Below are 12,500 nucleotides of genomic sequence, written 5' to 3'. Positions count from 1 at the left end.
GGATTTCATTCATGCGGGAAAAGTTGAAAATGTGTCCGGGACAGCGCCCCCTAGGCGGACACACGCTCCGGACAGAGCCCCTGTCGCTCAAGCCCTGGAAGTCCTAAGTACCTGGGTGGAATCAGTTCCAGGATTTCATCCATGCGGGAAAAGTTGAAAATGTGTCCGAGACAGCGCCCCCTAGGCGGACACACGCTCCGGACAGAGCCCCTGTCGCTCAAGCCCTGGAAGCCCTAAGTACCTGGGTGGAATCAGTTCCAGGATTTCATCCATGCGGGAAAAGTTGAAAATGTGTCCGGGACAGCGCCCCCTAGGCGGACACACGCTCCGGACAGAGCCCCTGTCGCTCAAGCCCTGGAAGCCCTAAGTACCTGGGTGGAATCAGTTCCAGGATTTCATTCATGCGGGAAAAGTTGAAAATGTGTCCGAGAAGGCGCCCCTTAGGCGGACACAGGTGTCTGCATGAGCCCCTGTCGCTCAGATGCTGGAAGAGCAGTTTGAAAAAGGACCGGGGTAAAGAGGGGGAAAGCACCATATATGTGTCCGGGAAGGCGCCCCTCGGGCGGACACAGGTGTCTGCATGAGCCCCTGTCGCTCAGATGCTGGAAGATCAGTTTGAAAAAAGGACCAGAGGATAGAGGGGAAAAACACCATATTTGTGTCCGAAAATAGCTCACTTTGACTCGGACGCGTTCCCTGTGATTTCAGCCTGTCAGACATGGTGCACATAGTAACGAGATGGAGGTGTTTTGGTCGACCAGGTAAAAAACGAAAAATCGAGAGAAGGTAAAAAGTAGGTGAAAAATTAAGCCTCTCTCGTTAAGGTACTTAGAAAAAATCCCAAAAAAAAAATGAACTCCCATTGAAATGAATGGGGAAAATTTTTTTTCTCGTTTTTTTTCTAAGTACAACAACGAGAGAAGGTAAAAAATGGTTTTTTTAGCCTCTCTCGTTAAGGTACTTAGAAAAAAACCCAGATTTTTTTTTTTCTCGTTTTTTTTCTAAGTACAACAACGAGAGAAGGTAAAAACAGGTGCTTTTTAGCCTCTCTCGTTAAGGTACTTGGAAAAAATCCGAGACATGTTTGGTCTTCCCCACTGACAGTGCGCCTTTGCTGGGTAAGTTGTGGACGTGCCAGGCACCCCCGGGACACCGATGGAACGCGGCCGGACTCGTGGTACTCCAACCCGGGCATAATTTTGGATATTTCCCGGTCCTTTTTTTCCCCACTTTCCCAACTTTTCTTCCGAATCACAGTGCGCCTTTGCTGGGTAAGTTGTGGACATGGCAGGCACCCCCGGGACACCGGTGGAACGCGGCCGGACTCGTGGTACTCCAACCCGGGCATAATATTGGATCAAATTCGGGACTTTTGCCCACTTTCCCAACTTTTCTTCCCAATCACAGTGCGCCTTTGCTGGGTGCGTTGTGGACATTGTAGGCACCCCGGAACCCTGGTGGAACGCGGCGGGACTTGTGGGACTCGAACCTGGGTGTGATTTTGGACCAAATTCGGGACTTTTGCCCACTTTCCCAACTTTTCTTCCCAATCACAGTGCGCCTTTGCTGGGTAAGTTGTGGACATTGTAGGCACCCCGAGACACTGGTGGAACGCGGCGGGACTTGTGGGACTCGAACCTGGGTGTGATTTTGGACCAAATTCGGGACTTTTGCCCACTTTCCCAACTTTTCTTCCCAATCACAGTGCGCCTTTGCTGGGTGCGTTGTGGACATTGTAGGCACCCCGGAACCCTGGTGGAACGCGGCGGGACTTGTGGGACTCGAACCTGGGTGTGATTTTGGACCAAATTCGGGACTTTTGCCCACTTTCCCAACTTTTCTTCCCAATCACAGTGCACCTTTGCTGGGTAAGTTGTGGACATTGTAGGCACCCCGGAACCCTGGTGGAACGCGGCGGGACTTGTGGGACTCGAACCTGGGTGTGATTTTGGACCAAATTCGGGACTTTTGCCCACTTTCCCAACTTTTCTTCCCAATCACAGTGCGCCTTTGCTGGGTGCGTTGTGGACATTGTAGGCACCCCGGAACCCTGGTGGAACGCGGCGGTACTTGTGGGACTCGAACCTGGGTGTGATTTTGGACCAAATTCGGGACTTTTGCCCACTTTCCCAACTTTTCTTCCCAATCACAGTGCGCCTTTGCTGGGTGAGTTGTGGACATTGTAGGCACCCCGGAACCCTGGTGGAACGCGGCGGGACTTGTGGGACTCGAACCTGGGTGTGATTTTGGACCAAATTCGGGACTTTTGCCCACTTTCCCAACTTTTCTTCCCAATCACAGTGCACCTTTGCTGGGTAAGTTGTGGACATTGTAGGCACCCCGGAACCCTGGTGGAACGCGGCGGGACTTGTGGGACTCGAACCTGGGTGTGATTTTGGACCAAATTCGGGACTTTTGCCCACTTTCCCAACTTTTCTTCCCAATCACAGTGCACCTTTGCTGGGTAAGTTGTGGACATTGTAGGCACCCCGGAACCCTGGTGGAACGCGGCGGGACTTGTGGGACTCGAACCTGGGTGTGATTTTGGACCAAATTCGGGACTTTTGCCCACTTTCCCAACTTTTCTTCCCAATCACAGTGCGCCTTTGCTGGGTGCGTTGTGGACATTGTAGGCACCCCGAGACCCTGGTGGAACGCGGCGGGACTTGTGGGACTCGAACCTGGGTGTGATTTTGGACCAAATTCGGGACTTTTGCCCACTTTCCCAACTTTTCTTCCCAATCACAGTGCGCCTTTGCTGGGTGCGTCGTGGACATTGTAGGCGCCCCGGAACCCTGGTGGAACGCGGCGGGACTTGTGGGACTCGAACCTGGGTGTGATTTTGGACCAAATTCGGGACTTTTGCCCACTTTCCCAACTTTTCTTCCCAATCACAGTGCGCCTTTGCTGGGTAAGTTGTGGACATTGTAGGCACCCCGAGACACTGGTGGAACGCGGCGGGACTTGTGGGACTCTAACCTGGGTGTGATTTTGGACCAAATTCGGGACTTTTGCCCACTTTCCCAACTTTTCTTGCCCACTCACAGTGCGCCTTTGCTGGGTGCGTTGTGGACATGTCAGGCACACTGGTGGAACGCGGCGGGACTTGTGGGACTCGAACCTGGGTGTGATTTTTGATCATTTCGTGGACTTTTGCTATGCATGCCTTCTCCCCGCTAGTTTGATGTGTGCTGCTGCAAAAGTTCCAAGAGGGCGTTTTTGCCCCCCTCCAAACTCCCTCTCTTTGTTTATAGTGCATATTTTCTGCTGGATCTACTCTCTATTTACTCCAAGGAAAAAAACTAGCCGGTCGCGGCAAATTTTTACAATCGGTCGCCAAACTACGGCACGAGGGCCGAACGCGGTACGCCGGCGTCCAAGATACGGCCCGGGGATTTTTTTGATTTTTTGGGCTTTTTTTGATTTTTTTGGACATGTTGGGCATCCCAGGACTCGGGTGCGACTGCAGGACGTGTGGGGCTCTAACCTGGGTGTGGTTTTTGGTCATTTTCCGGACTTTTGCCCACTTTTCCGACTTTTCTTCCCAATCACAGTGCGCCTTTGCTGGGTGCGTCGTGGACATGTCAGGCACCCCGGAACCCTGGTGGAACGCGGCGGGACTTGTGGGACTCAAACCTGGGTGTGATTTTGGATCAAATTCGGGACTTTTGCCCACTTTCCCAACTTTTCTTCCCAATCACAGTGCGCCTTTGCTGGGTGAGTTGTGGACATTGTAGGCACCCCGGAACACTGGTGGAACGCGGCGGGACTTGTGGGACTCGAACCTGGGTATAATATTGGATCAAATTCGGGACTTTTGCCCACTTTTCCAACTTTTCTTCCCCACTCACAGTGCGCCTTTGCTGGGTGCGTTTTGGGCATGTGGGGGGCACCTCGGACTCGGGTGGGACGCGGCGGGACTTGTGGCACTCGTACCTGTGTGTGATTTTTGATCATTTTGTGGACTTTTCCCCAGACACTCTCCACTTGTCTACCCCACTTCCCCTGTGACTTTGCTGGGGGGGCGTTTCCCCGCTGTCCTTTGTAGTGTAAGGGTTACTTTTCTTTTTTTTCTGTCTGAAAATAGGGCCCCAAAAGGCCTCACACTCCCCGGGAAGACCTGATGGACGCCTCGGCGTCACTGAAACAGGCCAATCTGTCTGAAAATATGGCCCACAAAAGGTCTCTCATTCCCCGGGAAGACCTGATGGACGCCCCGGCCTCACCGAAATAAGCCAAACTGTCTGAAAATAGGGGCTCCAAGGGTTCCCCACTCTTTCTGGCCCACAAAAGGCCTCTCATTCCCCGGGAACACCTGTAGGACTCCCCGGCGTCAAGGAAATACGCCAAACCGTCTGAAAATAGGGGCCCAAAAGAACTGGAAATAATGTGTTTAATTTGGGGGGTGATGTCTATAATTATGGGGGTGCATTGGAGGCGGGAGTCCACTGGAGGGCTCCACACCGTCTGAATATAGGGCCCCAAAAGGCCTGGAATTAATGTATTTAATTTGGGGGGTGCATTTGCAGCGGGAGTCCACCGGAGGGCTCCATTTCCCCACTCTTTTGTTGACATATGGCCACAAAAGGCCTCTCATTCCCCGGGAAGACCTGATGGACGCCCCGGCGTCACCGAAATAAGCCAAACTGTCTGAAAATAGGGGCTCCAAGGGTTCCCCACTCTTTCTGGCCCACAAAAGGCCTCTCATTCCCCGGGAACACCTGTAGGACTCCCCGGCGTCAAGGAAATACGCCAAACCGTCTGAAAATAGGGGCCCAAAAGAACTGGAAATAATGTGTTTAATTTGGGGGGTGATGTCTATAATTATGGGGGTGCATTGGAGGCGGGAGTCCACTGGAGGGCTCCACACCGTCTGAATATAGGGCCCCAAAAGGCCTGGAATTAATGTCTTTAATTTGGGGGGTGCATTTGCAGCGGGAGTCCACCGGAGGGCTCCATTTCCCCACTCTTTTGTTGACATATGGCCACAAAAGGCCTCTCATTCCCCGGGAAGACCTGATGGACGCACCGGCGTCACCGAAATAAGCCAAACTGTCTGAAAATAGGGGCTCCAAGGGTTCCCCACTCTTTCTGGCCCACAAAAGGCCTCTCATTCCCCGGGAACACCTGTAGGACTCCCCGGCGTCAAGGAAATACGCCAAACCGTCTGAAAATAGGGGCCCAAAAGAACTGGAAATAATGTGTTTAATTTGGGGGGTGATGTCTATAATTATGGGGGTGCATTGGAGGCGGGAGTCCACTGGAGGGCTCCACACCGTCTGAATATAGGGCCCCAAAAGGCCTGGAATTAATGTCTTTAATTTGGGGGGTGCATTTGCAGCGGGAGTCCACCGGAGGGCTCCATTTCCCCACTCTTTTGTTGACATATGGCCACAAAAGGCCTCTCATTCCCCGGGAAGACCTGATGGACGCCCCGGCGTCACCGAAATAAGCCAAACTGTCTGAAAATAGGGGCTCCAAGGGTTCCCCACTCTTTCTGGCCCACAAAAGGCCTCTCATTCCCCGGGAACACCTGTAGGACTCCCCGGCGTCAAGGAAATACGCCAAACCGTCTGAAAATAGGGGCCCAAAAGAACTGGAAATAATGTGTTTAATTTGGGGGGTGATGTCTATAATTATGGGGGTGCATTGGAGGCGGGAGTCCACTGGAGGGCTCCACACCGTCTGAATATAGGGCCCCAAAAGGCCTGGAATTAATGTCTTTAATTTGGGGGGTGCATTTGCAGCGGGAGTCCACCGGAGGGCTCCATTTCCCCACTCTTTTGTTGACATATGGCCACAAAAGGCCTCTCATTCCCCGGGAAGACCTGATGGACGCCCCGGCGTCACCGAAATAAGCCAAACTGTCTGAAAATAGGGGCTCCAAGGGTTCCCCACTCTTTCTGGCCCACAAAAGGCCTCTCATTCCCCGGGAACACCTGTAGGACTCCCCGGCGTCAAGGAAATACGCCAAACCGTCTGAAAATAGGGCCCCAAAAGAACTGGAAATAATGTGTTTAATTTGGGGGGTGATGTCTATAATTATGGGGGTGCATTGGAGGCGGGAGTCCACTGGAGGGCTCCACACCGTCTGAATATAGGGCCCCAAAAGGCCTGGAATTAATGTCTTTAATTTGGGGGGTGCATTTGCAGCGGGAGTCCACCGGAGGGCTCCATTTCCCCACTCTTTTGTTGACATATGGCCACAAAAGGCCTCTCATTCCCCGGGAAGACCTGATGGACGCCCCGGCGTCACCGAAATAAGCCAAACTGTCTGAAAATAGGGGCTCCAAGGGTTCCCCACTCTTTCTGGCCCACAAAAGGCCTCTCATTCCCCGGGAACACCTGTAGGACTCCCCGGCGTCAAGGAAATACGCCAAACTGTCTGAAAATAGGGCCCCAAAAGAACTGGAAATGATGCCTTTAATTTGGGGGGTGATGTCTTTAATTTGGGGGGTGCATTGGAGGCGGGAGTCCACTGGAGGGCTCCACACCGTCTGAATATAGGGCCCCAAAAGGCCTGGAATTAATGTATTTAATTTGGGGGGTGCATTTGCAGCGGGAGTCCACCGGAGGGCTCCATTTCCCCACTCTTTTGTTGACATATGGCCACAAAAGGCCTCTCATTCCCCGGGAAGACCTGATGGACGCCCCGGCGTCACCGAAATAAGCCAAACTGTCTGAAAATAGGGGCTCCAAGGGTCCCCCACTCTTTCTGGCCCACAAAAGGCCTCTCATTCCCCGGGAACACCAAAAGAACTGGAAATAATGTGTTTAATTCAGGGTGCATTTGCAGCGAGTGTCCACCAGAGGGCTCCAATTCCCCAGCTATAGTCCTGGTACTCTAAAATGATGGCACTTAGTCAAATTTCCGCCTTTTTTTGATGACTTCCAACTAGGAGAGGGACTAATTTTGAGTTCCGGACCCGGGTGGAGAACCATAGCACGTCGGCCTTCTTAAAGGGACATCCTCCTAGGCACTTAGTCAAATTTCCGCCTTTTTTTTGGACTTCCAGCGAGGAGAGGGACAATTTTGCGTTCCTGACCCAGGTGGAGGACCATAGCACGTCGGCCTTCTTAAAGGGACATCCTCCTAGGCACTTAGTCAAATTTACACCTTTTTTTTGGACTTCCAGCGAGGAGAGGGACAATTTTGCGTTCCTGACCCAGGTGGAGGACCATAGCACGTCGGCCTTCTTAAAGGGAAATGCTCCTAGGCACTTAGTCAAATTCACGCCTTTTTTTTGGACTTCCAGCGAGGAGAGGGACAATTTTGCTTTCCTGACCCAGGTGGAGAACCATAGCAGGTCGGCCTTCTTAAAGGGACATCCTCCTAGGCACTTAGTCAAATTCACGCCTTTTTTTTTGACTTCCAGCGAGGAGAGGGACTAATTTTGCGTTCCTGACCCGGGTGGAGAACCATAGCACGTCGGCCTTCTTAAAGGGAAATGCTCCTAGGCACTTAGTCAAATTCACGCCTTTTTTTTGGACTTCCAGCGAGGAGAGGGACAATTTTGCTTTCCTGACCCAGGTGGAGAACCATAGCACGTCGGCCTTCTTAAAGGGAAATGCTCCTAGGCACTTAGTCAAATTCACGCCTTTTTTTTGGACTTCCAGCGAGGAGAGGGACAATTTTGCTTTCCTGACCCAGGTGGAGAACCATAGCACGTCGGCCTTCTTAAAGGGAAATGCTCCTAGGCACTTAGTCAAATTCACGCCTTTTTTTTGGACTTCCAGCGAGGAGAGGGACAATTTTGCTTTCCTGACCCAGGTGGAGAACCATAGCACGTCGGCCTTCTTAAAGGGAAATGCTCCTAGGCACTTAGTCAAATTCACGCCTTTTTTTGGGACTTCCAGCGAGGAGAGGGACAATTTTGCTTTCCTGACCCAGGTGGAGAACCATAGCACGTCGGCCTTCTTAAAGGGAAATGCTCCTAGGCACTTAGTCAAATTCACGCCTTTTTTTGGGACTTCCAGCGAGGAGAGGGACAATTTTGCTTTCCTGACCCAGGTGGAGAACCATAGCACGTCGGCCTTCTTAAAGGGACATCCTCCTAGGCACTTAGTCAAATTCACGCCTTTTTTTTGGACTTCCAGCGAGGAGAGGGACAATTTTGCTTTCCTGACCCAGGTGGAGAACCATAGCACGTCGGCCTTCTTAAAGGGAAATGCTCCTAGGCACTTAGTCAAATTCACGCCTTTTTTTGGGACTTCCAGCGAGGAGAGGGACAATTTTGCTTTCCTGACCCAGGTGGAGAACCATAGCACGTCGGCCTTCTTAAAGGGAAATGCTCCTAGGCACTTAGTCAAATTCACGCCTTTTTTTGGGACTTCCAGCGAGGAGAGGGACAATTTTGCTTTCCTGACCCAGGTGGAGAACCATAGCACGTCGGCCTTCTTAAAGGGACATCCTCCTAGGCACTTAGTCAAATTCACGCCTTTTTTTTGGACTTCCAGCGAGGAGAGGGACTAATTTGGCGTTCTGTACCCAGGTGGAGAACCAAGGGACGTCGGCCTTCTTAAGGGGACATCCTCCTAGACACTTAGTCAAATTCACGCCTTTTTTTTGGGACTTCCAGCGAGGAGAGGGACTAATTTGGCGTTCCAGACCCAGGTGGAGAACCATAGCAGGTCGGCCTTCTTAAAGGGACATGCCCCTAGACACTTAGTCAAATTTACGCCTGAAAATAGGGCCCCAAAAGAACTGGAAATAATGTCTTTAATTCAGGGTGCATTTGCAGCGAGTGTCCACCAGAGGGCTCCAATTCCCCCACTATAGTCCTGGTACTCTAAAATGATGGCACTTAGTCAAATTTCCGCCTTTTTTTGATGACTTCCAACTAGGAGAGGGACTAATTTTGAGTTCCGGACCCGGGTGGAGAACCATAGCACGTCGGCCTTCTTAAAGGGACATCCTCCTAGGCACTTAGTCAAATTTCCGCCTTTTTTTTGGACTTCCAGCGAGGAGAGGGACTAATTTGGCGTTCCAGACCCAGGTGGAGAACCATAGCACGTCGGCCTTCTTTAAGGGACATCCTCCTAGGCACTTAGTCAAATTTACGCCTTTTTTTTGGACTTCCAGCGAGGAGAGGGACTAATTTTGCTTTCCGTACCCGGGTGGAGAACCATAGCACGTCGGCCTTCTTAAAGGGAAATGCTCCTAGGCACTTAGTCAAATTCACGCCTTTTTTTTGGACTTCCAGCGAGGAGAGGGACAATTTTGCTTTCCTGACCCAGGTGGAGAACCATAGCACGTCGGCCTTCTTAAAGGGACATCCTCCTAGGCACTTAGTCAAATTCACGCCTTTTTTTTGGACTTCCAGCGAGGAGAGGGACAATTTTGCTTTCCTGACCCAGGTGGAGAACCATAGCACGTCGGCCTTCTTAAAGGGAAATGCTCCTAGGCACTTAGTCAAATTCACGCCTTTTTTTTGGACTTCCAGCGAGGAGAGGGACAATTTTGCTTTCCTGACCCAGGTGGAGAACCATAGCACGTCGGCCTTCTTAAAGGGAAATGCTCCTAGGCACTTAGTCAAATTCACGCCTTTTTTTTGGACTTCCAGCGAGGAGAGGGACAATTTTGCTTTCCTGACCCAGGTGGAGAACCATAGCACGTCGGCCTTCTTAAAGGGAAATGCTCCTAGGCACTTAGTCAAATTCACGCCTTTTTTTGGGACTTCCAGCGAGGAGAGGGACAATTTTGCTTTCCTGACCCAGGTGGAGAACCATAGCACGTCGGCCTTCTTAAAGGGACATCCTCCTAGGCACTTAGTCAAATTCACGCCTTTTTTTTGGACTTCCAGCGAGGAGAGGGACTAATTTGGCGTTCTGTACCCAGGTGGAGAACCAAGGGACGTCGGCCTTCTTAAGGGGACATCCTCCTAGACACTTAGTCAAATTCACGCCTTTTTTTTGGGACTTCCAGCGAGGAGAGGGACTAATTTGGCGTTCCGTACCCAGGTGGAGAACCATAGCACGTCGGCCTTCTTAAGGTGACATCCTCCTAGGCACTTAGTCAAATTCACGCCTTTTTTTTGGACTTCCAGCGAGGAGAGGGACTAATTTGGCGTTCCGTACCCAGGTGGAGAACCATAGCACGTCGGCCTTCTTAAGGTGACATCCTCCTAGGCACTTAGTCAAATTCACGCCTTTTTTTTGGACTTCCAGCGAGGAGAGGGACTAATTTGGCGTTCTGTACCCAGGTGGAGAACCATAGCAGGTCGGCCTTCTTAAGGTGACATCCTCCTAGGCACTTAGTCAAATTCACGCCTTTTTTTTGGACTTCCAGCGAGGAGAGGGACTAATTTGGCGTTCTGTACCCAGGTGGAGAACCAAGGGACGTCGGCCTTCTTAAGGGGACATCCTCCTAGACACTTAGTCAAATTCACGCCTTTTTTTTGGGACTTCCAGCGAGGAGAGGGACTAATTTGGCGTTCCAGACCCAGGTGGAGAACCATAGCAGGTCGGCCTTCTTAAAGGGACATGCCCCTAGACACTTAGTCAAATTTACGCCTGAAAATAGGGCCCCAAAAGAACTGGAAATAATGTCTTTAATTCAGGGTGCATTTGCAGCGAGTGTCCACCAGAGGGCTCCAATTCCCCCACTATAGTCCTGGTACTCTAAAATGATGGCACTTAGTCAAATTTCCGCCTTTTTTTGATGACTTCCAACTAGGAGAGGGACTAATTTTGAGTTCCGGACCCGGGTGGAGAACCATAGCACGTCGGCCTTCTTAAAGGGACATCCTCCTAGGCACTTAGTCAAATTTCCGCCTTTTTTTTGGACTTCCAGCGAGGAGAGGGACTAATTTGGCGTTCCAGACCCAGGTGGAGAACCATAGCACGTCGGCCTTCTTTAAGGGACATCCTCCTAGGCACTTAGTCAAATTTACGCCTTTTTTTTGGACTTCCAGCGAGGAGAGGGACTAATTTTGCTTTCCGTACCCGGGTGGAGAACCATAGCACGTCGGCCTTCTTAAAGGGAAATGCTCCTAGGCACTTAGTCAAATTCACGCCTTTTTTTTGGACTTCCAGCGAGGAGAGGGACAATTTTGCTTTCCTGACCCAGGTGGAGAACCATAGCACGTCGGCCTTCTTAAAGGGACATCCTCCTAGGCACTTAGTCAAATTCACGCCTTTTTTTTGGACTTCCAGCGAGGAGAGGGACAATTTTGCTTTCCTGACCCAGGTGGAGAACCATAGCACGTCGGCCTTCTTAAAGGGAAATGCTCCTAGGCACTTAGTCAAATTCACGCCTTTTTTTTGGACTTCCAGCGAGGAGAGGGACAATTTTGCTTTCCTGACCCAGGTGGAGAACCATAGCACGTCGGCCTTCTTAAAGGGAAATGCTCCTAGGCACTTAGTCAAATTCACGCCTTTTTTTTGGACTTCCAGCGAGGAGAGGGACAATTTTGCTTTCCTGACCCAGGTGGAGAACCATAGCACGTCGGCCTTCTTAAAGGGAAATGCTCCTAGGCACTTAGTCAAATTCACGCCTTTTTTTGGGACTTCCAGCGAGGAGAGGGACAATTTTGCTTTCCTGACCCAGGTGGAGAACCATAGCACGTCGGCCTTCTTAAAGGGACATCCTCCTAGGCACTTAGTCAAATTCACGCCTTTTTTTTGGACTTCCAGCGAGGAGAGGGACTAATTTGGCGTTCTGTACCCAGGTGGAGAACCAAGGGACGTCGGCCTTCTTAAGGGGACATCCTCCTAGACACTTAGTCAAATTCACGCCTTTTTTTTGGGACTTCCAGCGAGGAGAGGGACTAATTTGGCGTTCCGTACCCAGGTGGAGAACCATAGCACGTCGGCCTTCTTAAGGTGACATCCTCCTAGGCACTTAGTCAAATTCACGCCTTTTTTTTGGACTTCCAGCGAGGAGAGGGACTAATTTGGCGTTCCGTACCCAGGTGGAGAACCATAGCACGTCGGCCTTCTTAAGGTGACATCCTCCTAGGCACTTAGTCAAATTCACGCCTTTTTTTTGGACTTCCAGCGAGGAGAGGGACTAATTTGGCGTTCTGTACCCAGGTGGAGAACCATAGCAGGTCGGCCTTCTTAAGGTGACATCCTCCTAGGCACTTAGTCAAATTCACGCCTTTTTTTTGGACTTCCAGCGAGGAGAGGGACTAATTTGGCGTTCTGTACCCAGGTGGAGAACCAAGGGACGTCGGCCTTCTTAAGGGGACATCCTCCTAGACACTTAGTCAAATTCACGCCTTTTTTTTGGACTTCCAGCTAGGAGAGGGACTAATTTGGCGTTCCGTACCCAGGTGGAGAACCATAGCAGGTCGGCCTTCTTAAAGGGAAATGCTCCTAGACACTTAGTCAAATTTACCAAACTTTTCTATAGAGCCCTGGTACTCTAAAATGATGACACATAGACAAAAAACCAAACTTTTCTATAGAGGCCTGGTACTCTAAAATGATGACACATAGACAAAAAACCAAACTTTTCTATAGAGGCCTGGTACTCTAAAATAATGACACTTAGTCAA

Source organism: Nerophis lumbriciformis, linkage group LG33 (genome assembly GCF_033978685.3).
Source record: "Nerophis lumbriciformis linkage group LG33, RoL_Nlum_v2.1, whole genome shotgun sequence".
In the NCBI taxonomy this organism is placed as follows: domain Eukaryota; kingdom Metazoa; phylum Chordata; class Actinopteri; order Syngnathiformes; family Syngnathidae; genus Nerophis; species Nerophis lumbriciformis.
Note: the sequence above shows the minus strand (reverse complement) of the source record.